The sequence below is a fragment of the Rutidosis leptorrhynchoides genome, chromosome 11 (assembly GCF_046630445.1).
Source record: "Rutidosis leptorrhynchoides isolate AG116_Rl617_1_P2 chromosome 11, CSIRO_AGI_Rlap_v1, whole genome shotgun sequence".
Taxonomy (NCBI): domain Eukaryota; kingdom Viridiplantae; phylum Streptophyta; class Magnoliopsida; order Asterales; family Asteraceae; genus Rutidosis; species Rutidosis leptorrhynchoides.
The window spans coordinates 98480108-98503807 of NC_092343.1; the positions used below are offsets into that span (position 1 = coordinate 98480108).

At 35.1% G+C, this 23700-nt stretch overlaps 1 pseudogene; it reads right to left on the minus strand.

Moving 5' to 3' along the window:
* Positions 1-169: 169 nt before the first annotated feature.
* On the minus strand, positions 170-23573 carry LOC139874801 (germacrene A hydroxylase-like; annotated as a pseudogene).
* Between the last annotated feature and the right edge of the window lie 127 nt (positions 23574-23700).

Genomic DNA, 23700 nt, shown 5'->3' on the forward strand with positions numbered 1-23700 from the left:
AATATATTTACTTTGTAACATGTAAACAACAAATTACCGCAGCGTAGCACGGCTCACCGTACATCTGGTTAACATTCATTATTCGGAGTAGCACATTATTGGTACATTTGCAAAATCATAACAGGAAAATGATACAAGATTTCGATATAAAACGTACACACATACTGGATCAATAATTGGTATTGTAAGGACTTGGAAGCAAAAACAAATCATTCTTTCGCTTAAGTGTAGCTCCAAAAGAATCGGTCATATCAAATTCTTCGGGTGTTTCTTCGTTTGGAAGTTTCCAGTTGAAATGGTATAGCAGCATCGCAAGTGGGAGTTCAAGATTAGCCAACCCCAACGTCATCCCTGGGCACATTCTTCTTCCTGATCCGAATGGGAGATATTCAAATTCTGTGCCCATCATGTTAACCGAACTCTGTTCAAATCTTTCTGGTATGAAACGTTCAGGATCAACCCAGTAATCCGGGTCCCGACACTCTCACGACACTCTCTTGGTAACAACAATGGAAGTGGAGGGTGCAACCTCAACGTTTCCTTGATTACTAGTTTTAAATGCGCTAGCTCTTGAATATTCGACTCGTGAATCTTTTTCTTTCCCTTCAGTACGTCTCGAATTTTTGATTGTGCTTTCTTCATGACCTTTGGGTTCTTCATTAATTCTGACATTGCCCATATAATTGTAATCGAAGAAGTATCCGTGCCTGCTCCAAACATATCATGTACGTGACATAACGACATTCTTAATTACCCTTAATTAATACGGAATAACAAATGTAAACTCGTATATAAAGATTACTACTATTTGATTAACTAATTACCAGGATGACTGCTTTGATATTATCATTAGTTATCGGAAATTCAAGACCACCATCATTTTTTATCCTCAATAGAACATCTAAAAGATCTTCGTTCTGTTCTCGTGGTTGATCTGTTTACCTGCGCGACGTTCTTGGTGTTCAGAGATGACGTCATCAAAAATTTTGTCCATTTTGTTTCTTATTTTCATCAGCTTTTTCCTCATGCCGGTAACTAGAGGCAACAGTTTGCTAGACGGGAACAGATCAGACACATCAAAACAGCTAGAAAATTGTATTAGTTCTTGAATTTGTGCAATAAGAGTCACCTGATCCTTGCATCTACTCCCAACCGCAACCTTGCACATAATCGTGTTCATCATCGTCAAAACTCTTTCACTAAGGTTTACACTTGTCGATCCTTCCATGGCAATAGATTCAATAAGGTTCCATGACTCTTGTTCACGAAGAGATTGGAAAGATTGAACTTTTTTAGAACTTTTTTTTTTTTTTTTTTGGAAAAGCAAGGCCCCAAAGTGAGGTTGGTGGAGATTGAACTTGGGTCTCCTTTGGAGATTCCCAAGCATCCAACCACTCAACTACCCCTTTGGGGTTGAACTTTTTTAGAACTTAAAAGCTCCAATACACATATCTTACGCATTTGTCTCCAGTAGTCACCATAGGGAGAGAAAGCGATATCAGTGTAGTTGTTGTTGGGAATTATAATCTGATGAGTCAAAGTATTTTGCAGTTTTAGAGTCTGGAGTTTTAGAGTCTGAGATTGCAGACTCTGGTGTTTCTTAAGTCAACGATTTGAAGATTTCTTGATGGCTAAGCCAAGGAAGATTCTGGAGATATGTTTAAATATTAAGAAGATATGTTTTGATTCGGTGTTATCTCCAGAAGATTAAATTTAGAAGTGATTTGCATATTTGTTAAATATTAAGTTTATCTTTTCCTTATTTTTAGCCAAGTTGTTTTGGAAACCAAATCTCTGTATAAATAGGGATGTACGGTTTGCTTTCTGATTGTATCTTTTGGCACGATCAATATTATAAAGCATATATTTCATATCTTGTTCTCTCAATTCTTGTTCTTATAATTCTTATTTATTGTTCAATTGAGAGTCTGGTGTTCATAGTTCAATTACTGTGAACTTATAACTGGTATCAGAGCGGGAAAGGTGTAAATCCATTCTTGGTAATCTTTTAAAACGATCCATATTGTCATCAAGATGTCTACCAGTACCATTCCAACCCTAGTTATGGCTGGAAAAGGTGTGCCTATATTCGATGGCACAGACTTTGCAACTTGGAAATTGAAAGTCCTATGGTTTTTAGGATCTATTCATGAAGAAGCTGAGCATGTTCTTACAACAGGACCCATTATTCCTGGTTCTATGATAGCTGCTGTTCTTGCCACATATACTGTTACTGCTCAACCTGCCTATTTTCGTGAAACACCAAGAGAAAGGTGGACTGAAGCAGAAGCTATCAAGTACAAACTAGATAGCAAAATAAGGAGTATTATTGGGAATGCTGTTACTGTTCCAATTCTCAGAAAGATCAGTCATGCCAAGACTGCTAAAGCTATGTGGGATCAGTTGCTTAATGACTATGAAGGAGTCACTGTTGTTAAGACTCAGAAGAAGAAGAATCTGATAAGATGTTATGAAAATTTTACTGCTCAGCCTAAAGAATCTTTGAGTGATCTCCATTCAAGATTTCAGGTTCTGATTAATGATCTTGAAAGTGTTGGTATAGAGAAAACACAACAGGTGTTGTGTCAAAAGTTTATTGAGTTGCTACCTTCAAATTTTGAGTCTGTGATTACATCTATGGTAATCAGTGAGAAGATAGATAACTATGAGTTAAGTGAACTTTTTGGCATATTGTCAAACTTTGAGGAAACACAATTAAAGAACAAGATCAATGCTAAGAAAATTGTTAAAGATCCAGAAGCTGCATTGGTGGCTACCACAAAGAAGAATAAGCAATTGTTCTCTAGTTACTCTAGCAAAGTTGAATCTGAAAGTGATGAAACTTCTGATGATGATAGTGAATCTGATGAAGATGAGGAGATCAAAGATCTGGAGGTCCAGTTGGCTCTTTTGACTCAAAGGATTGAGCAGAAAAAGTTTGGTTATAGGAAGGGTAAAGGCAAGGGTATTTTTGATCCAAAGAAAGCTAAATGCTTTAAGTGTGGCAAGATAGGTCACATAGCTGCTGATTGCTGGTCTAAGAATGAAGGAGGTTCAAATACCAACAAGTCTGTTGACAAAGTAAGAAAGTATAAGCTCAAGTACATGAAGTTGAAGAGTGAAGCAGAAAAATCAAAGAGCAAAGAACAGGAAAAGGCTTTGTACACAGAAGCATGGGAAGATGAAGACTCATCATCTGATGAGGAGGAGGATAAGTGTCTTATGGCTATAATTGATGGTAGTTCTAGCAAGTTTGAGGAAGATCTAAAAGCTATTGAGAAGATGGATAAAGACTCTACTTGTAATAAAGTTTCTGCTTATAAGGTACAAAACTTTGTGAACTATCTTGATAATGAAAAAGTGAGAATGTTTCAGTACTTGTTACTTGACTTTCAATGGTGTTTAGATGATATTGATAGGTTAAGAACACAAATTTTTGATCTAAAAAACACTATTAAAGACAAAGAAGCTGAAATTAAAATCTTAAAAAAATGTTAGGTAGAACTTGACACATATAAAATGGCATACACAGAAGAAACTAAAAGATTAAATACTGAATTAGGGAGATCTATGAAAAGATCAAAACACTATGAATCAATTTGTAAATCTTGGTGTGTATCTTCCAAAAAGAATTCTGATGCTATTGCCAAACAAATTCCAAATGATGTCAAAGCTATACTAGGTGAAAACTACATATTAGATAATAATGTGGAAGTTGATCCAAGTATGTTCAAACCTGACATTCTACCAAACACATTTGTAAAATTTGATGGTGACAAAAAGATTTTAACCAATGCTTTTGTAAGGTCATTAGATCCAGTTGAACCTTCTAAGATTATAATACTTGAAAGTAAAAATCCATTAGAGTCTGAACTTTTGAAACCTTCAGACTCTAGCATTTTAGTCTCTAAAGATAACAGTGTATGTTCTGACCTAGAGTCTGACACCCAAAAGTCAAGTTGCAATAACAACTCTGAATCATCCTCTGAAACTGACACCTGTCCAGATCCAAAAGTGTTAACTAAAAGAAGGTCAAAGTCAAAACAAGCTAAGACAATTCAAAAACTCAAAAAGAAAATTTCTAAGCTCAATGAAAAAATCAAGAGTCAAGAAAAACCTTCAGTTAAAAGATCATCTTGTTTTCCTAAGGAAATTAAGAAGATATGGAAACCCAAAGTTTGTGAAAATAAAAGTGTCTTACAATCTGTTAAGGACAAGTTGATTTGGATTGGAAACAAGGCTTTTGTTTGGAGAGTGAAGAGCACTCCAACTGAACCCACTGAAAAGTGAGTTCCCCTTAAAAACTAACCATTTTTTTTTGTCTTGTGTCTTGTGTAACAGGGTAACATATGGTATTTGGATAGTGGTTGCTCAAGACACATGACTGGATGCAAAGAGCATCTTGTAGGGTTTGTTGAAGAGAAAGGTCCTTCTGTAAGATATGGTGATAATTCAGTTGCAAAGACTATTGGTTATGGTACTGTTATAGCTGGAAGTGTTTCATTTAAGAAAGTTGCTTTAGTTGAAGGGTTGAAGCATAATCTGCTAAGTGTGAGTCAAATTGCTGATGAAGATTGTGAGATCAGATTAAGGAAGAAAGCTGGTATTATTTACGATCCTAAAGGAAGGCCAACACTTGTAGCCTGGAGATTTCAAAATGTGTATATGCTGGATCTAGATTCTGTTGATGCTGGAATTGAAACATGTCTGTACTCTCAGACTGTCCCTGAACTTAATTGGCTTTGGCACAAAAGGCTGTCACATCTCAATTTCAAAAACATTAATGAGCTTTCCAAAAAGAAGCTTGTAAGAGGTCCGCCTCAACAGCCTTTCAAGAAAGATAAGCCTTGTTCTGCTTGTATTATGGGTAAACAGACCAAAACAAAATTTCCTTCAAAAACCCTAGCTACTATTAGTGATCCACTTCACATGCTTCATATGGATCTGTTTGGTCCAATGAACACTAGTAGTCTGGGTGGGAAAAGATATACTCTGGTAATTGTTGATGAGTATTCTAGATTTACATGGGTTATTTTCTTAGCTACAAAAAGTGATGCTCCCGAAGAAATCATTAATTTGATCAAGAGAGAGCAGGTTCAAAAAGGTGTTCTTGTTAAACAGTTGAGAAGTGATCATGGTACTGAGTTCAAAAATGTTACATTAATTGACTTTTGTGAAGAGTCTGGAATTGGTCAAAATTTCTCTGCTGTTAGAACTCCACAACAAAATGGAGTTGCTGAAAGAAGAAATAGAACCCTTATTGAAGCAGCCAGAACCATGTTATGTCAATCAAATGTTGCTCTAAGGTTCTGGGCAGAGGCAGTTAATACAGCATGTTATACTCAAAATAGGTCCTTGATTGTGAAGAAACATGGCAAAACTCCCTATGAGTTATACCATAAAAAGGTGCCTACTATTCATTACTTTCATGTATTTGGGTGTAAATGCTATATTTTAAATCAAAGAGATCAGCTTGAAAAGATGAGGCCAAAATCTGATGAAGGTATGTTCATGGGATATTCTTCTGTATCTAAAGCTTATAGAGCATATAATCAGAGGAGAATGAAGATTGAAGAATCCATTAATGTTTCTTTTGATGAAAGTTCTATAGAAATGGATCAGTCATCCAGCACTGAGCAATCTGCACTTGGTGAATTGTCAAATTTAATTTCTGGAAACAGTGTTCAGACTCTGGATTCAGAGTTTGAGTCAGATGAACCTAATTTGTCCGGGTTGAAAAATGATTCTGCAGATAATTCTCATACAGAAGAAGTTCCACAAAGAAGATGAGTCTGTTGTTATTCAAGAGGGTGATCAGTCATCAAATACCACCTTGGATCCTGCTGTTCCTACTAGAAAATCATCTAGAAATATAGTTCCTCCAAAGCATCTTGAGGATTATGTTGTGGATCCTACTGGTTTGCCTAAACCTAGCTCTTCTTCTCAGACACCTGTGTCTGACTTTGCTATTGCAAACTACTGCTTCTTTTCTTGTTTTCTTTCACTAATTGAGCCCAAAGATGTATATGAAACATTGGCTGACAATGATTGGGTTGAGGCTATGACTGAAGAGTTGACAGAATTTGAAAGGAATGATGTATGGGAGTTGGTTCCAAAACCTGATCGTAAAACTGCAATTGGCACTAAATGGGTTTACAGAAACAAGGTTGATAAAGATGGTATTGTGATTAGAAATAAAGCAAGGTTAGTGGCTCAAGGGTATAGACGAGAAGAAGGAATAGATTATGATGAGACTTTTGCTCCTGTTGCTAGAATTGAAGCTATTAGACTGTTTCTGGCATATGCTGCACACAAGGATTTTAAAGTGTTTCAAATGGATGTGAAGAGTGCTTTTCTGAATGGTAAATTGCAAGAAGAGGTGTATGTGAAACAACCTCCTGGTTTTGTAAGTAAGAAATTTCCTAAGCATGTTTACAGATTGAAGAAAGCATTTAATGGTCTGAAGCAAGCTCCCAGAGCCTGGTATGATACCTTGTCAACATTTCTTCTAGAAAAGAATTTTTCCAGAGGAGCCATTGATAAGACTTTATTTATCAAAAAGGACAAAGGTGATGTGTTACTTGTTCAAATTTATGTTGATGACATTATTTTTGGGTCTACTAATCCACACTTAAGAAAATGGTTTTCTGACATTATGTCTGAAGAGTATAGAATGAGCAATTTGTGTACTTTAAACTATTTTCTTGGGTTGCAAATTAAACAGAGTTCTGAAGGCATTTTTATTAACCAAAGTAACTACATTTCTGACATGTTAACTAAATTTGGTTTTAAAAATTGTTCTACTTTGAGAACTCCAATGAGTGTTTCTGAAAAGCTTGATAAAGATGAATCTGGAAAACTCACTTGTCAATCAACCTATAGAGGTATGATTGGATCTTTGCTATACTTAACTGCTAGTAGACCCGATATAATGTTTGCTACATGTCTTTGTGCACGTTACCAATCAGATCCTAGGGAGTCTCATTATAAAGCTGTGAAAAGAATTTTTAGGTACTTAAAAGGTACCCTTAACCTGGGTCTTTGGTACTCCAAAGACTCAGGGTTTGATCTAATTGGTTACACAGATGCAGACTATGCAGGTTGCAAATTAGACAGAAAAAGCATTTCTGGTGGATGTCAATTGCTAGGTGGAAAATTGGTCAGCTGGACTAGTAAAAAGCATAATTTTGTGGCCACGTCCACAACAGAAGCTGAATATGTTGCTGCAGGAAGTTGTTGTGCTCAATTACTTTGGATGCAGCATCAACTTTTGGATTTTGGATTAACATTAACCAAAACTCCAATAATGTGTGATAATGAAAGTGCAATTGCTATTACTGAGAATCCAGTATTTCAATCCAGAACCAAGCATATTGAAATCAGACATCATTTTATAAGGGATTGTGTTGAGAAGGGCAAAGTGTTTTTAAAGCATATTGGTACTAAAGATCAATTGACAGATATTTTCACTAAAGCACTTCCTGAAGAAAGGCATTTTTATCTTCTTGGGCAACTTGGAATGTTAAATCCATCAACTGAAATGTTGTCCAGTGATGATACTCTCTAAATTGTTGTTATAAAAAAAAAAAAAAAGTGTATAGAGTCTGGATTACTTCATTTTCAGGGTCTGGGTGACATCAAATTATTCAGAGTCTGGAAAGATTTACTCTATTGTTGTATTTTTATTGTATATTGGTTTCCTTATTTGGTCCTTAAAACTTTCCTTACTTATGTTTGTCTAAAGTAAAAGGGTTATTTTTAAAGGGGGTAAAAGGTAACTTCTTTTGGGGGTTAAAAGTAACTTTTTGAAATTTTTTTCAGGAGTATAAATATCCCTCCTCTTCTTCAAATCGATTTCAATTCAAACCCTAATCCCTCTTTCGATCATCATCTTCAAAATTTCCTCAAAACTCCAAAATTCTCTCCTTTCCATAAAGCTAAATGGCTCGATCAAAGTTCATTCCATTCTTTCTTGTGCCCACTGCCAACATGATTCGAGCTACAGAGATCAAAGGGAACAAGGATGCTATGGTTTCTGCTAACAACAGGGTTGCATGTGATACGATTCCAGAAAATTTTGCTAACGAAGGTTATGAAGAGTTGATTCAGTTTATGCAAAATCATCCTCTGAAGGATGCTTTCTTTAAAACGACGACTATGTTTCCAGAGTTGCTAGCAGAATTCTGGTATACTTGTGTTGGAAACAGGGAAGCACGAACAATCACTGGTACTTATCGCAATAGTAACAATACTTTAGTTCTTACTGAGAATCATTTAAGATTAGCTTTGAATCTTCCTATGCGAGATGATTTTGTTAGAATTGTATCAAGGTCTGTTGTGAGGTCTTGTTTTACTTTGGTTGGTCAACCTTTAACTGACTCATCTGTTAAGATAGGTATGTTTTCACCCAGGTGGATATTTGTGTTGTCTAATGTACTTAGAAGCTTGAGTTTTAAGTGTGGGAGCTTGACTGAGATTAATGATTTTGAGGCTTATTTGTTTCATGCCATAGTAACAGGAAGAAATATTGATTTTGCACGTTTGTACTTTAATGAGTTGTTGGTTCTTACTGAAAAGACTCCTAGGGATCATAATGTGCCATTTATCAGGATTTTGAGTCTTATGATTGAACAAGCCATGACTCCAGCTTTATATGATGGGCTTAAGGTGTTTCGTGTGTATGAGTATACAGGTTTTGCAGAGTGTAGTACAAGAATGTTTCACAGGCATATTGTCAATGATGAAGAAGTTGCTCTCACACCAGCTATGATGCAATGGGTTAATATTGGCAATGCTGACCAACCTATAGTTCCTGAGCAATCAGGATCTGCAGGGGCATCTTCTTCAGGGTCTGAGCAATCAGGGTCTGCAGAAGATCACAACAATGGTCAATCTATTATAGAGTTTGAGCAATCAGATTCTACCCCCCAGAAACTCCACCCCATGTTGTTCCACAATTTGAGCAGGCTGAAGGTATGAATGAGGAAAACCAACTTAATTCTAACCCACCTTCTCCCACTGCTAATGAACAAAATCTCCAATTAACCAACCTTATGAGCTCACCAGCTCATATTGAGAATGTCTCCATACTTGAAAACCTAGATGATTCAGCACTCATGGATTCACATCAACAATCCATTAGGCAAGGTGCTACTAGTGCTGCTCCATCACCTCTGCTAGGGGTCGATGAGGGGAGTACTTTGACCCAACCTAAACATGTTAGGTTAGTGAGCTTGGATTCCCATCTTACAGTTGCTGAGAAAACCCACTCAGTTAACTTAAATACATAAGTCCCAATCCTGGACTCAAGCAACCAAATCTAAAACTCAGCTACAATGGCCAAGCCTACTATTACCACAGACACAAGTCTGCCACTCTTCCCTCCAAATATTCCATCCTTACACTTACTTGCACATGCTGCCAATGTTTCATCCATGTCACGGGATGAAATACAAGTCTCCAACCCTTCTCTAATGTCCCCGTCAAAACACTTAACGGCTCCGTCACTTGGTCCCACAGCTTGATCATAACTCTATACGAATTTGATAAATAACCTTGCATTCTTTATTTAAAAATAACTTCCTATAAAGGAAACCTACCAAAATATGTAAGTTTAGAAAAACCATACATTATTACTTAACCAAAAGTTGACCTAAACAAAGTCAACAACATCCACTATTAAATGTATCAAAATAGAATGCAAGTTAATGTTTAACAAAAGCTGCCATCATAAATATGCAGACTCTCTAAGCACAGTGGAAGCAATCAATCATGAACCTGAGAATAAAACATGCGAGTAACTGTCAACAAAAATGTTGAGTGAATTATAGGTTTAATATTGCAAACAATATTTAATTTAAACCGTAAAAATTTATGTTTGAATACATAAAAACTCCTTTTTGGACCACAAAATTATATGCTAGAAAACATATAAAAACATTATTCCATTGCCGTGAGCCACCTGGTAACCACTTAACCATTTATTTACCCTTGCCAAACACAATAAAAAATATACACCGAACAAGTGTATCTACAACAAAATACGAAGTACTAAACATTTCGATTATAAATTGCTAGCGCGACTAGCTCGAAATGGGGTTGTCAAACCCGATAGATCTATCCATAGGATTCGCGTTCACCAGTAGAAACCAGTGATTACAGTTACCAGACTAGGAAATATTTTTGTTCAACTCACAATGAATAATTTAAACCAACTTCCACATGTGTCCAAAAATATAAAATAAATTGCATGTATTCTCATCCCAAAAGATTTAAATAGAAAAATGGGACTATAACTCACCTTAATAGCAAACGAAGTAACCACACAAATATGCGAACAGCAAATGAAGTAAAGTGATCAGGAATGATCACAACGCCGACCTATAAATAAAGCAGGTCGATATAAATAACTAACTTAGGTCAAGTCTTAGTTTGATAGCTATTGTACATGTTGCAAGTAAACATAGAACAATACTCAACATGCATCGGTTTGATCGGAACAGCGTACGGACACACACTTTCTATTTTTAGAAAGTTTCTATTTTTAGCAGGTTTCCACTTTTGGAAAGTTTCTATTTTTGGAAAGTTTCTATTTTTGGAAAGTTTCTATTTTTAGAAAGTTTCTATTTTTGGAAAGTTTCCAAATTTAGAAAGTTTCTATTTTTAGAAAGTTTTAAGTTAGGAAAGTTTCCTTATTTAGAAAGTCAACAAAAGTCAACTGAAAGTCAAAGTCAATCGAAAGTCAACTCAAAAGTCAACCTCGGTCAAACATAGTCAACATTAATTTTAAAAGTATAAGTTATAATAATAATATAAGTTATAATGTTAATTAAAGTTAAATATGTATAATTATGTCATAACATAAGTTTAATTAAAATGAATTATTAAAGTTAACATAAATTTAAATGATATATTTAATATAACATAAGTAATTAATTAATTAATTAAATATTAGTAATAATATAAGTATTATTAATTAATAATAAAATTTAAATCATATCATAAGTATTATTAATTAATAATGAATTATTAATCATATCATAAGTTTCTAATTATAATTATTAAATCATAAGTATTTAACTAAGCCTTATAATAATTAAATAATTAATTAATCCTTATTATAAGTCTTATTATAATAATTTCATAATATAAGTTTAATACTTATCATAAGTATTTTCCATTAATAATAAAAGAATTATTAATCATAAGTTTAATTAAAAGTTTAATTAAATCATAAGTAATAATTAAATGATATAATAAATATATATCGTAAGTATTAAATTAAATTAATTACTTTTTATATCATAAGTAATTTATTAATAATGAAAATCATTATTTTTATCATAAGTCATAATTAATAACCATAAGTTTTAATTAAAAGTTCATCGGGTCGTATCTTGAGCCCCGGGTGTCGGTTTTCGGCGAGCCTTACATATATCTCCGCCTAATCAAACCACCCGACACTTTGGTACACTCAAGAACACACCAAGAACAGGCCACAAGTCATGATGATCAGCCATGACCCCATTTGAAACTTTAATTCAATCAAAATCGTGTTTTAGACGTAACGGGTGATTTGTGGCTCGGATTTAGATGACCCGAACATGAAAGTTCGTCCCATCATTGATCCTAACACACTAACACATCCTAAAGTCACCAAATATAGTCACAAAGTCGGACCAAACCTGGTTCATACCAATATCACTTTTCAATTTTAACAAAATATCATTTTGATCATATCTAGGGCTCCGGGAATCGAAACGACATGAATCCGGAGTCTAAAGTTAATGTCTTGATGAGAGGAACTCATCTAGATACTTTATTTTAACTTTTATAACAGTCACAACATCATAAATACACGAAATAGCTGTTGTCCCAATTTTATCAAACCGAAAACATGTGTTTATGAGTAATTCTATGCATACAAACACCATTACAACAACAAGTAATCATCATACTATTAAAATATAATCAAAATACAGAAAAATAAAGAAAAATTAAAAGTTCTAGGGTTAGGGTTTATACCCTAATCAATAATCAAATGATATGAACGTGTAGAGGAGAACGAGAGAAATCCGTTGATGTTAAAAGCCCTAAATTCTAAGATTGATTTTAATGGAAGATGATGATGTATATGATGATGATGGTGGCAGCCATGAATTGGAGAAAAGAGGAGGAATAAAAACTTTGAGAGAAAACTAGTAACTAGGTTTTGTGATAAATTGCTAAAAGTGAGTGTAATTACAAAAATGAGAGAAAAGTGAGGCTATACACCCCTCCCTTGGGATATTTCGGCTGAATGGGGGTAGGGTGGGCCCCTTAGTGGTCCAATTTTGTCCAATGATAAATTCCTTATGGCCCGAATGCCCGAACGAAGCCCGAAACGCAAAAACGCTACTACGCGATTGATTTTTCGGAGAGATAACAAATAAGCGACGAATAAAATATATAAACACTATATATAATCATATGACACTAAAATATCATATTTAAAATAATTAGGACTTAAAAATCCCAAAAGCTCGACCGTTGGTTTGAAAACTGAAAAGATTCGCCGGATAGAAATCCGCGACACGTAGAAACGTACAACTTGAAATATGAATACAAATATTCATATAACACATAATAATTAATATATTATTACAAAAATAATAATATAGGTCATAGAAATGACGTGGCACGAATAACAGTTAACGGTCGTTAAATAGTTAACGGTAAAAGATAACGGAAAAAGTAGGGTCGTTACAGTACCTTCCCGTTACGGAAATTTCATCCCAAAATTTAAGCAGGTACAGGGGTTGACTCGGCATCTGGGAACAAATGCGGGTACTTCTGCCTCATCTGACCTTCAAGCTCCCAAGTGAACTTGGGACCGCGTCTGGCATTCCACCTAACTCAACAATAGGAATTTTGCTCTGCTTGAGAGTCTTAACCTCTCGGTCCATAATTTCGACAGGTTCCTCAATAAAATGGAGTTGTTTATCAACATGAAGTTCCTCCAGGGGAATAGTTTCATCGGCCTCGGCCAAATACTTCTTCAAAATTCGATACATGAAAAACATCGTGAACATCACTGTGTTCTTATGGTAACTTCAAACGATAAGCCGCCGGTCCAACTCTCTCAATAATCTCAAAAGGTCCAACAAAACGAGGACTCAACTTTCCCATTTTACCCAAACGTATCACACCCTTCCAAGGTGAAACCTTTAACATAACATGGTTACTGACCTGAAATTCAATATCGTTCCTTCACTTATTGGCATAACTCTTTTGCCGACTTCTGGCAGTTCTCAATCTTTCCTTAATCTGTACGATCTTCTCGGTAGTCTCATGAATAATTTCTGGACCTGTGAGTTAAGCATCCCCAACCTCATTCCAACAGATAGGAGACCTACACTTTTCACCATACAGCGCTTCAAAAGGTGCGACTTAATAATTGCATGATAGCGGTTATTATAAGAAAATTCAGCCAGTGGCAAGTACTTATCCCAACCACTACCAAAATCAAGGATGCATGCTCGTAACATGTCTTTCAATGTTTGAATGGTCCTTTCACTCTGACCATCTGACTGTGGATGATAAGCAGTGTTCATATCTAACTTAGTTCCCAAAGCTTCCTGTAAGGATCGCCAAAACCTCGATATAAATCGACTGTCTCGGTCTGAAATAATAGATACATGAACACCATGTCTAGAAATAATCTCCTTCAAATACAAACGAGTAAGCTTCTCCATCAAATCTGTTTCCTTAATCGGCAAAAAGTGAGCTGACTTAGTGAGTCGGTCAACAATCACACAAATGGTATCATAACCACTCACAACTCTTGGTAACTTCGTAATAAAGTGCATCGTAATACCTTCCCACTTCCACTCGGGAATTTCAGGTTGCACCAAAAGTCCTGACGGTTCTGATGTTCAGCTTTAACCTTAGCACAGGTCAAACACTTAGCCACATACGTAGCCACATCAACTTTCAAATTAGGCCACCAATACAGCTCCTTAAGATCATGATACCTCTTTCCTGAACCAGGATGAATAGAGTACCCAGACTTATGAGCTTCATCTAAACAAGTTGTCGCAAATCACCAAATTTCGGAAACCCAAGACGTCCCGCAAAAATACTGAGTGCCATCAGTTCATACCTCAAACTGTTTACTTTAGCTTCTGACCTTCCCGTTACGAAATTATTCTCCTCTAAGGCTTCTTGCTGAGCTGCAAGAATCTGCCTTGCGAGGTTTGTTCGAATGGTCATGTTTGAGGCTCTAAACCTGCGAGGTTCAATTCTCTCTTTTCGACTTAACGCAGCGGCCACAACATTGGTCTTTCTCCGGAATGGCTAAAGGAGTTCACAATCATAATCGTTCAACAATTCAACCCATCTTCGCTACCTCATATTCCACTGTCTTTGACCAAAGATATGTTGAAGAATTTTATGATCAGTGTACACTGTACCTTTGACCCCATAAAGATAATGTCTGCAAATCTTAAGCGCAAACACAATAGCTCCCAACTCTAAATCATGGGTTATGTAATTCTGCTCGTGAATCTTCAACTGACGTGAGGCGTACGCAATAACTTTCTTTCGTTGCATCAAAACACAACCAAAGCCTTGATGCGAAGCATCACAATAAACAACAAAATCATCATTACCATCAGGTAGTGATAATATTGGAGCGGTAGTCGACTTCTTCTTCAAAGTTTGAAAAGCAATCTCTTGTTCATCCTTCCACTCGTACTTCTTTCCCTTGTGCGTTAAAGCAGTCAGAGGTGTCGCTATATGAGAGAAATCTTGAACGAATCTTCTATAGTAACTTGCCAACCCTAGAAACTGACGAATCTAAGTAGGAGTCTTCGGAATTTCCCACTTCTCAATTGCCTCAATCTTGGCAGGATCAACTTGTATTCCTTGTTTACTAACAACATGTCCAAGGAATTGAACTTCTCTTAACCAGAAAGCACACTTAGAGAACTTAGCGTACAACTCTTCTTTCCTCAATAAATCAAGCACCAACTTCAAATGTTCTTCGTGCTCTTCATCACTCTTGGAATAAATAAGGATATCATCGATGAAAACGTTACCGAATTTATCCAGATATGGGCTACACACACGGTTCATGAGGTCCATGAACATAGCAGGTGCGTTAGTCACTCCAGACGTCATAACAAAAAAAAAATTCGCAGTGACCATAACGGGTACAAAAAGCGGTTTTCGGAATATCAGTTTCTTTAACACGCAATTGGTGATAACCAGAACGAAGATCAATCTTAGAATAAATGGACGAACCTTGAAGCTGATCGAACAGATCATAAATTCTCGGAAGAGGGTAACGATTTTTAACTGTAAGCTTGTTTAACTCGCGATAATCAATAGACAATCGGAACGAACCATCTTTCTTCTTAACAAATAAAATAGGAGCTCCCCAAGGGGACGAACTGGGATGAACGAAATATAGTTACAACCAACAAAGAAAACATTATATAGAGTAGCCACCTCAGTGGTATAGATGTTTAAGACAATTCCTTCAAGGAGATAACGAGGATCATGAACTTCAAAGTAAATTTTCATTACATTTCCGAAAGGAAGACGTACGGAAGGTGTGATCTTTAAATGAGGGTGAACTTCCTAGCACAAGGAGCGAGGAAATCTAGGATTCATCCTTATTCTTCAATTTATGAGCAGATGAAAAGAACGCGAATCATGGGTTATAAAGAATGGTCGACTCCAGATGAGATGAATCTCCAAAAATAATTTCATGTACCTCAAGGTATTGAATCATAGGGTTGATGTTTACGAGGGTGTTGCGGTTAGCTGTGAATATCGAGAGTAGAAACTCCTCAAACGATCTAGTGTAATATACATCCATGATACCTACTTTAACAACAGTTGGGGTAGAAACCTACCTAGTGCCTTTTCTACAATAGGGTGACCACTCAGTGTATCCCAAAAAATTGATTTATCGGTCCGCGTTTCGGCCATGTCCAACCATAAGAGGGTAAATTTTTACGTGCGCAAAGACTTTCCAACAAATTTTATAAAACCGGCATTCAAAGTGGTGTAAGAGTTTCTATCAATGAACTTAATGGTAAGTTTCATCCTTAAACGGAGAATAAGAAGAACCGTGATCCAAACACTCTGTAGAGTAGTGCGAAAATTTGATTAGATCAATCAAAACGGGTTTTGAAAAAGCTTTAAACGTTTGAAGCGACATCATAAATGGAGCGAAGTTCTTAGTAATTTAGAAGTATGTACAACGTGTACCATTTTATATAAAACAATTTGACTTAATCAAACAACTCAATAAATGAGTGGTTTAAAATAATTTTTGAAGGTATGACTTAGTATATACTAGCCAAAATAGGTAAGGGTAAATTTATTCATTTGAATCCATACGTACATATATGATTTTATAACTTGTATACATGACAAAATATTTCATTACTTCTATTCGCCCATAAATCTCGTGAGAACCGCTCAATTAAACAAATGTGTAAAGTTCCCGATGATAAACAGAGTATCTGTATTTTATAGGTTACAAGTTGAAGTAAGATCGTGGAAGATCGAGTAAAGGACTTGAATCGTCGTACGACATTTGACTTACAAATGTTACGAGGTCATGAAAACCAATGAGTTAAATGTTGATTTAACTATTATCAATACATAAGTCCTTGGGCCAAAACTGTTCCTGAGCGAAGCTGTTGCTAACAAGCGAGTTATGAAGGATAGAGCATGAGATACATAATCTGGTTAAAACGAGCTTCTCGTATATCAACAAATAAGATAATGAATATTTTCCCTATCCATGTAATACATCGGAATTTCTGAATGGGTAGTGTAAAAATTTTCTTTGACTCGCTTTCTATTCCTCATGTCACAATATTGGGACTTCTTTATAAATTAACGTAATATAATCACGTTGGCCTGACGCCATTATATTTCACTAATTCATAGTTCCATTCCAATAGCACTACATGAGGTCAGGACACGCGATCAACCTCGGATTTCCACACAATTTCCCTAAAATGATTTCTTAAACAATGTGCTAAGAATAGCACAAGAGACATAAACATCAAAAGTAATGAATAGGAGTAACGATGACATAAAAATGTCTTCGAAGTACCAAGAATCTCTAAAAGTCAAGAATGACGTTTTCCGGTTCAAAAACCAAAGCACATAGGCACAACGGCACAAAGGCACGTAATATAACAAGAATGTTATATACCTAAACATAATAGCTGACATTGAAATGCCGAGCATTTAGAAGTCAAGAATGACATCTCGCGTAATATAACTCAAACGGTATATACATAACCATAATAGATGACATAGAAATGTCGAGAATTCCAGAAGTCAAGAATGACATCCCTCGGTTTCACCAACCGAGGTGTTCTTATAAAGATAAACTCGCATGAGTCAGAGAATACGTTTAAATCGGAATGGGAGTTCCTCCCGGATTTAGAACATAACAGAGATGTATGTATGATAACAATATACATACCAATACGATACAAATAATCACATATAATAATATATAATAGGTCGGGCTGTAGATTAGACTCACTAATGCACCCTATTGACTCGGGTAACGACATCAATGCAGCCTAATTCCTTACAACCAGAGCTCTGATACCAACTTTAACTTCAGTCGAGGACAAAAATCCCACTCAGTGCCTTTTCTAAGAACAGGGTGACCACTGAGTGTACCTCAGACACTGGTTTTACGGCCCACGTTTCCGCCAAGCCAACCCCAACAGGGACCGCGAGGAGTAAGAGCCAATGCTTGGTCACAGGTTACACTGTGAGAACCCCCTCTACGGCTAACACGCCTCATTGGACGTGTTCAACCTGGCTCTGATACCAACTCTAATGTCCCCGTCAAAACACTTAACGGCTCCGTCACTTGGTCCCACAGCTTGATCATAACTCTATATGAATTTGATAAATAACCTTGCATTCTTTATTTAAAAATGATTTCCTATAAAGGAAACCTACTAAAATATGTAAGTTTAGAAAAACCATACATTATTACTTAACCAAAAGTTGACCAAAACAAAGTCAACAGCATCCACTATTAAATGTATCAAAATAGAATGCAAGTTAATGTTTAACAAAAGCTGCCATCATAAATATGCAGACTCTCTAAGCACAGCGGAAGCAATCAATCATGAACCTGAGAATAAAACATGCGAGTAACTGTCAACAAAAATGTTGAGTGAATTATAGGTTTAATATTGCAAACAATATTTAATTTAAACCGTAAAAATTTATGTTTGAATACATAAAAACTCCTTTTTGGACCACAAAATTATATGCTAGAAAACATATAAAAACATTATTCCATTACCGTGAGCCACCTGGTAACCACTTAACCATTTATTTACCCTTGCCAAACACAATAAAAAATATACACCGAACAAGCGTATCTACAACAAAATACGAAGTACTAAACATTCCGATTATAAATTGCTAGCACGACTAGCTCGAAATGGGGTTGTCAAACCCGATAGATCTATCCATAGGATTCGCGTTCAATAGTAGAAACCAGTGATTACAGTTACCAGACTAGGGAATATTTTTGTTCAACTCACAATGAATAATTTAAACCAACTTCCACATGTGTCCAAAAATATAAAATAAATTACATGTATTCTCATCCCAAAAGATTTAAATAGAAAAATGGGACTATAACTCACCTTAATAGCAAACGAAGTAACCACACAAATATGCGAACAGCAAATGAAGTAAAGTGATCAGGAATGATCACAACGCTGACCTATAAATAAAGCAGGTCAATATAAATAACTAACTTAGGTCAAGTCTTAGTTTGATAGCTATTGTACATGTTGCAAGTAAACATAGAACAATACTCAACATGCATCGGTTTGATTGGAACAACGTACGGACACACACTTTCTATTTTTAGCAGGTTTTCATTTTTAGAAAGTTTCTATTTTTTGAAAGTTTCTATTTTAGGAAAGTTTCTATTTTTAGAAACTTTCCAAATTTAGAAAGTTTCTATTTTTAGAAAGTTTTAAGTTAGGAAAGTTTCCTTATTTAGAAAGTCAACAAAAGTCAACTGAAAGTCAAAGTCAATCGAAAGTCAACTCAAAAGTCAACCTCGGTCAAACATAGTCAACATTTATTTTAAAAGTATAAGTTATAATAATAATATAAGTTATAATGTTAATTAAAGTTAAATATGTATAATTATGTCATAACATAAGTTTAATTAAAATGAATTATTAAAGTTAACATAAATTTAAAAGATATATTTAATATAACATAAGTAATTAATTAATTAATTAAATATTAGTCATAATATAAGTATTATTAATTAATAATAAAATTTAAATCATCTCATAAGTATTATTAATTAATAATGAATTATTAATCATATCATAAGTTTCTAATTATAATTATTAAATCATAAGTATTTAATAATTAAATTATAATTAAATAATAACGAAGCTTTATAATAATTAAATAATTAATTAATCCTTATTATAAGTCTTATTATAATAATTTCATAATATAAGTTTAATACTTATCATAAGTATTTTCCATTAATAATAAAAGAATTATTAATCATAAGTTTAATTAAAAGTTTAATTAAATCATAAGTAATAATTAAATGATATAATAAATATATATCATAAGTCTTAAATTAAATTAATTACTTTTTATATCATAAGTAATTTATTAATAATGAAAATCATTATTTTTATCATAAGTCATAATTAATAACCATAAGTTTTATTTAAAAGTTCATCGGGTCGTATCTTGAGCCCCGGGTGTCGATTTTCGGCGAGCCTTACATATATCTCCGCCTAATCAAACCACCCGAAACTTTGGTACACTCAAGAACACACCAAGAACAGGCCACAATTCGTGATTATCAGCCATGACCCCATTTGAAACTTTAATTCAATCAAAATCATGTTTTAGACGTAACGGGTGATTCGTGGTTCGGATTTAGATGACCCGAACATGAAAGTTCGTCCCATCATTGATCCTAACATACTAACACATCCTAAAGTCACCAAATATGGTCACAAAGTCGGACCAAACCTGGTTCATACCAATATCACTTTTCAATTTTAACAAAATATCATTTTGATCATATCTAGGGCTCCGGGAATCGAAACGACATGAATCCGGAGTCTAAAGTTAATGTCTTGATGAGAGGAACTCATCTAGATACTTTATTTTAACTTTTATAACAGTCACAACATCAGAAATACACGAAATAGCTGCTGTCCCAATTTTATCAAACCGAAAACATGTGTTTATGAGTAATTCTATGCATACAAACACCATTACAACAACAAGTAATCATCATCATACTATTAAAATATAATCAAAATACATAAAAATAAAGAAAAATTAAAAGTTCTAGGGTTAGGGTTTATACCCTAATCAATAATCAAATGATATGAACGTGTAGAGGAGAACGAGAGAAATCCGTTGATGTTAAAAGCCCTAAATTCCAAGCTTGATTTTAATGGAAGATGATGATGTATATGATGATGATGGTGGCAGCCATGAATTGGAGAAAAGAGGAGGAAGAAAAACTTTGAGAGAAAACTAGTAACTAGGTTTTGTGATAAATTGCTAAAAGTGAGTGTAATTACAAAAATGAGAGAAAAGTGAGGCTATACACCCCTCCCTTGGGATATTTCGGCTGAATGGGGGTAGGGTGGGCCCCTTAGTGGGCCAATTTTGTCCAATGATAAATTCCTTATGGCCCGAATGCCCGAACGAAGCCCGAAACGCAAAAACGCTACTACGCGATTGATTTTTCGGAGAGATAACAAATACGCGATGGATAAAATATATAAACACTATATATAATCATATGACACTAAAATATCATATTTAAAATAATTAGGACTTAAAAATCCCAAAAGCTCGACCGTTGGTTTGAAAACTGAAAAGATTCGCCGGATAGAAATCCGCGACACGTAGAAACGTACAACTTGAAATATGAATACAAATATTCATATAACACATAATAATTAATATATTATTACAAAAATAATAATATAGGTCATAAAAATGACGTGGCACGAATAACAGTTAACGGTCGTTAAATAGTTAACGGTAAAAGATAACGGAAAAAGTAGGGTCGTTACACCTTCTATGTCCAAGGATCGTCCTAATTTTCAACAGGAAGGTTGTGAGGACATGCCAACATTACCCCTAACCATTGATACCACTTCACAGGCTGAGGCACCAGTTAATGTGGTTGGCCTGAACCAGGCTTTGACTACTTTGACTAAGAAGTTTGATGACAAGCTTTTGGGTGTGCAGTCTCAATTTGATAAAATTAATCTCCACTTGAATAATAACTTTGTTTCTAAAGATGAGTTGTTGGAGGTCAGGCGGATGGTTGGGGATATGCAGGGTTTAGATGGTTCAAGTGATGCAGTGATTGTGAAAGATATTGGTAATAGATTGAATGCTTTGGAAAAGAATATGGCAGGTGTTGATGAAATTAAGGAATGTTTTACAGGTTTTGCTTCTGATGTTAAGTCCCTTCAAGAACAACAAACTGAGATTTGGAAGTTTTTGTCTACTCTCCCTTTGGATGATGTCAAAAAGGGGGAGAAAAGGAAACGATTAGATGGTGAAGGCATTGAGGGGGAGTCATCAAAGAGAGCTCAGGTTGAGGGGGAGCATCAAATTCAGGGGGAGGATACTGATAGAGGTGTTGATTCTCAGATGGTTGTTGCTGGTGATACTCAAATAGGTGGTGTTGGTAATGTTCAGGAGAATGCTGTTGTTGTTGCTGCTATACAAGGTAATTTAAGAGCTCAGATGAACAAAAGATTTAAGTTCAGAAGGTATGAAGGTGATATGGTCAAGGTTGAGGTTGATAAATCAGAGTTTGAAGGTGTAACTTTGTTGCTAACTATGACACACTTACCTGATAGGAGGTTAAGAGTTAAGTTGAACCAAATTGTTCGTTTAGGGTTCTGTGAATGGAAAGGGTTAGCTGTGTGTATCCAGGAGTGTGCAGATGATCAAGCTATAGTGCAAGAAGTGTTGAAGAGGGTATCTATGTTGGTACACTTAGTATTTTGAAGAAGGGTTTATAAGTTTCAAGGATTATGAAATATTTTGTGGGATGTTTGATCTTGAGATGAAGGAGAGGAGAGCTAAGGGACATGTTGAAAGGTATGCTGTCTCTGAACATTTAGAATTTGTTGATGATAAGTATGTTGAGTATTTGGATGCTTTGATGATCAAGACAAATGGAAATCAAAGGATGTTGATTAGGGTTGAACAGTTTGAAGGAGCTAGTATTGAGTTGTTGATCAGTTTGTTAACCAGATGTGTGACAGAGCAGACTTATCCTTTTAGAGTCAAATTGTTGGATCATTTGTACAGCAAACTGTCCATGTTGAAGAAAATTCATTTTATGAAGAGCAAGTGTAAACTGATTGAAAAAGAGTATGCAAAGTTGAAGAAGTAGGTGATCAGGTTGTTTTGACATCATCAGATAGGGGGAGATTGTTGGGAATTATAATCTGATGAGTCTAAGTATTTTGCAGTTTTAGAGTCTGGAGTTTTAGAGTCTGAGGTTGCAGACTCTGGTGTTTCTTAAGTCAACGATTTGAAGATTTCTTGATGGCTAAGCTAAGGAAGATTCTGGAGATATGTTTAAATATTAAGAAGATATGTTTTGATTCGGTGTTATCTCCAGAAATTAAATTTAGAAGTGATTTGCATATTTGTTAAATATTAAGTTTATCTTTTCCTTATTTTTAGCCAAGTTGTTTTGAAAACCAAATCTCTAGATTTGGTGTTAATCTGTATAAATAGGGATGTACGGTTTGCTTTCTGATTGTATCTTTTGGCACGATATGATCAATATTATAAAGCATATATTTCATATCGTGTTCTCTCAATTCTTGTTCTTATAATTCTTATTTATTGTTCAATTGAGAGTCTGGTGTTCATAGTTCAATTACTGTGAACTTATAGTTGTATGCAACAATCTCCATACTTAGAACCTTAGGTCTGTTTGCAAAAGAGATATCGTGATTTTTCATGATATCTTTGGCTATAGAAGGAGATGATATGATGATGGCCGAGACCTCACCAAGTTGTACATGGACAATTGGCCCGAGTTTACAAGCCAAGTTTGCAAGAGCTCGATGTGGTTGTGCTCCAATGAGATGATGTACGCGTGGCCAAGTATGGGGAGCTTCCATGGCTCTGGAGGTAAGTTTTTGTTGGTGTCAATCGTTTTAAACCAATTGAAGATGAAGAATAAGAGGCCAACAAAGAAGATGAGCAAAAAAATGGAATATTGGAGTTCCACAGTGTTGCCTTTGTTTAGACTTTATAGGCTATTTAAGTTGTTTAAGTGAAGTGATAAAACAAACTGCAATCGATATTTTACTCTGCGTGTCGTACTTTATCGACCTTTATGTTTAATATGTTATCGTATCATGCATATATGGTAAATTTGTAACTTGCGTACACACCATGACATAATACATTTAATGATTTAAAATTTCATAAACGATTAGTTTTTTCTGTCATGGTTTATTTCATGATACCTACCCCATATAAATCATTAAAGTATTCTTAGAGTACGCAAAGATGCTTTCTCTAATTAAGAGTTAGATGCAAAAACACGTTCACAAAACACTCTTAACAATATTTAATTTGTTAATCTGAATGTAACGGTATCAA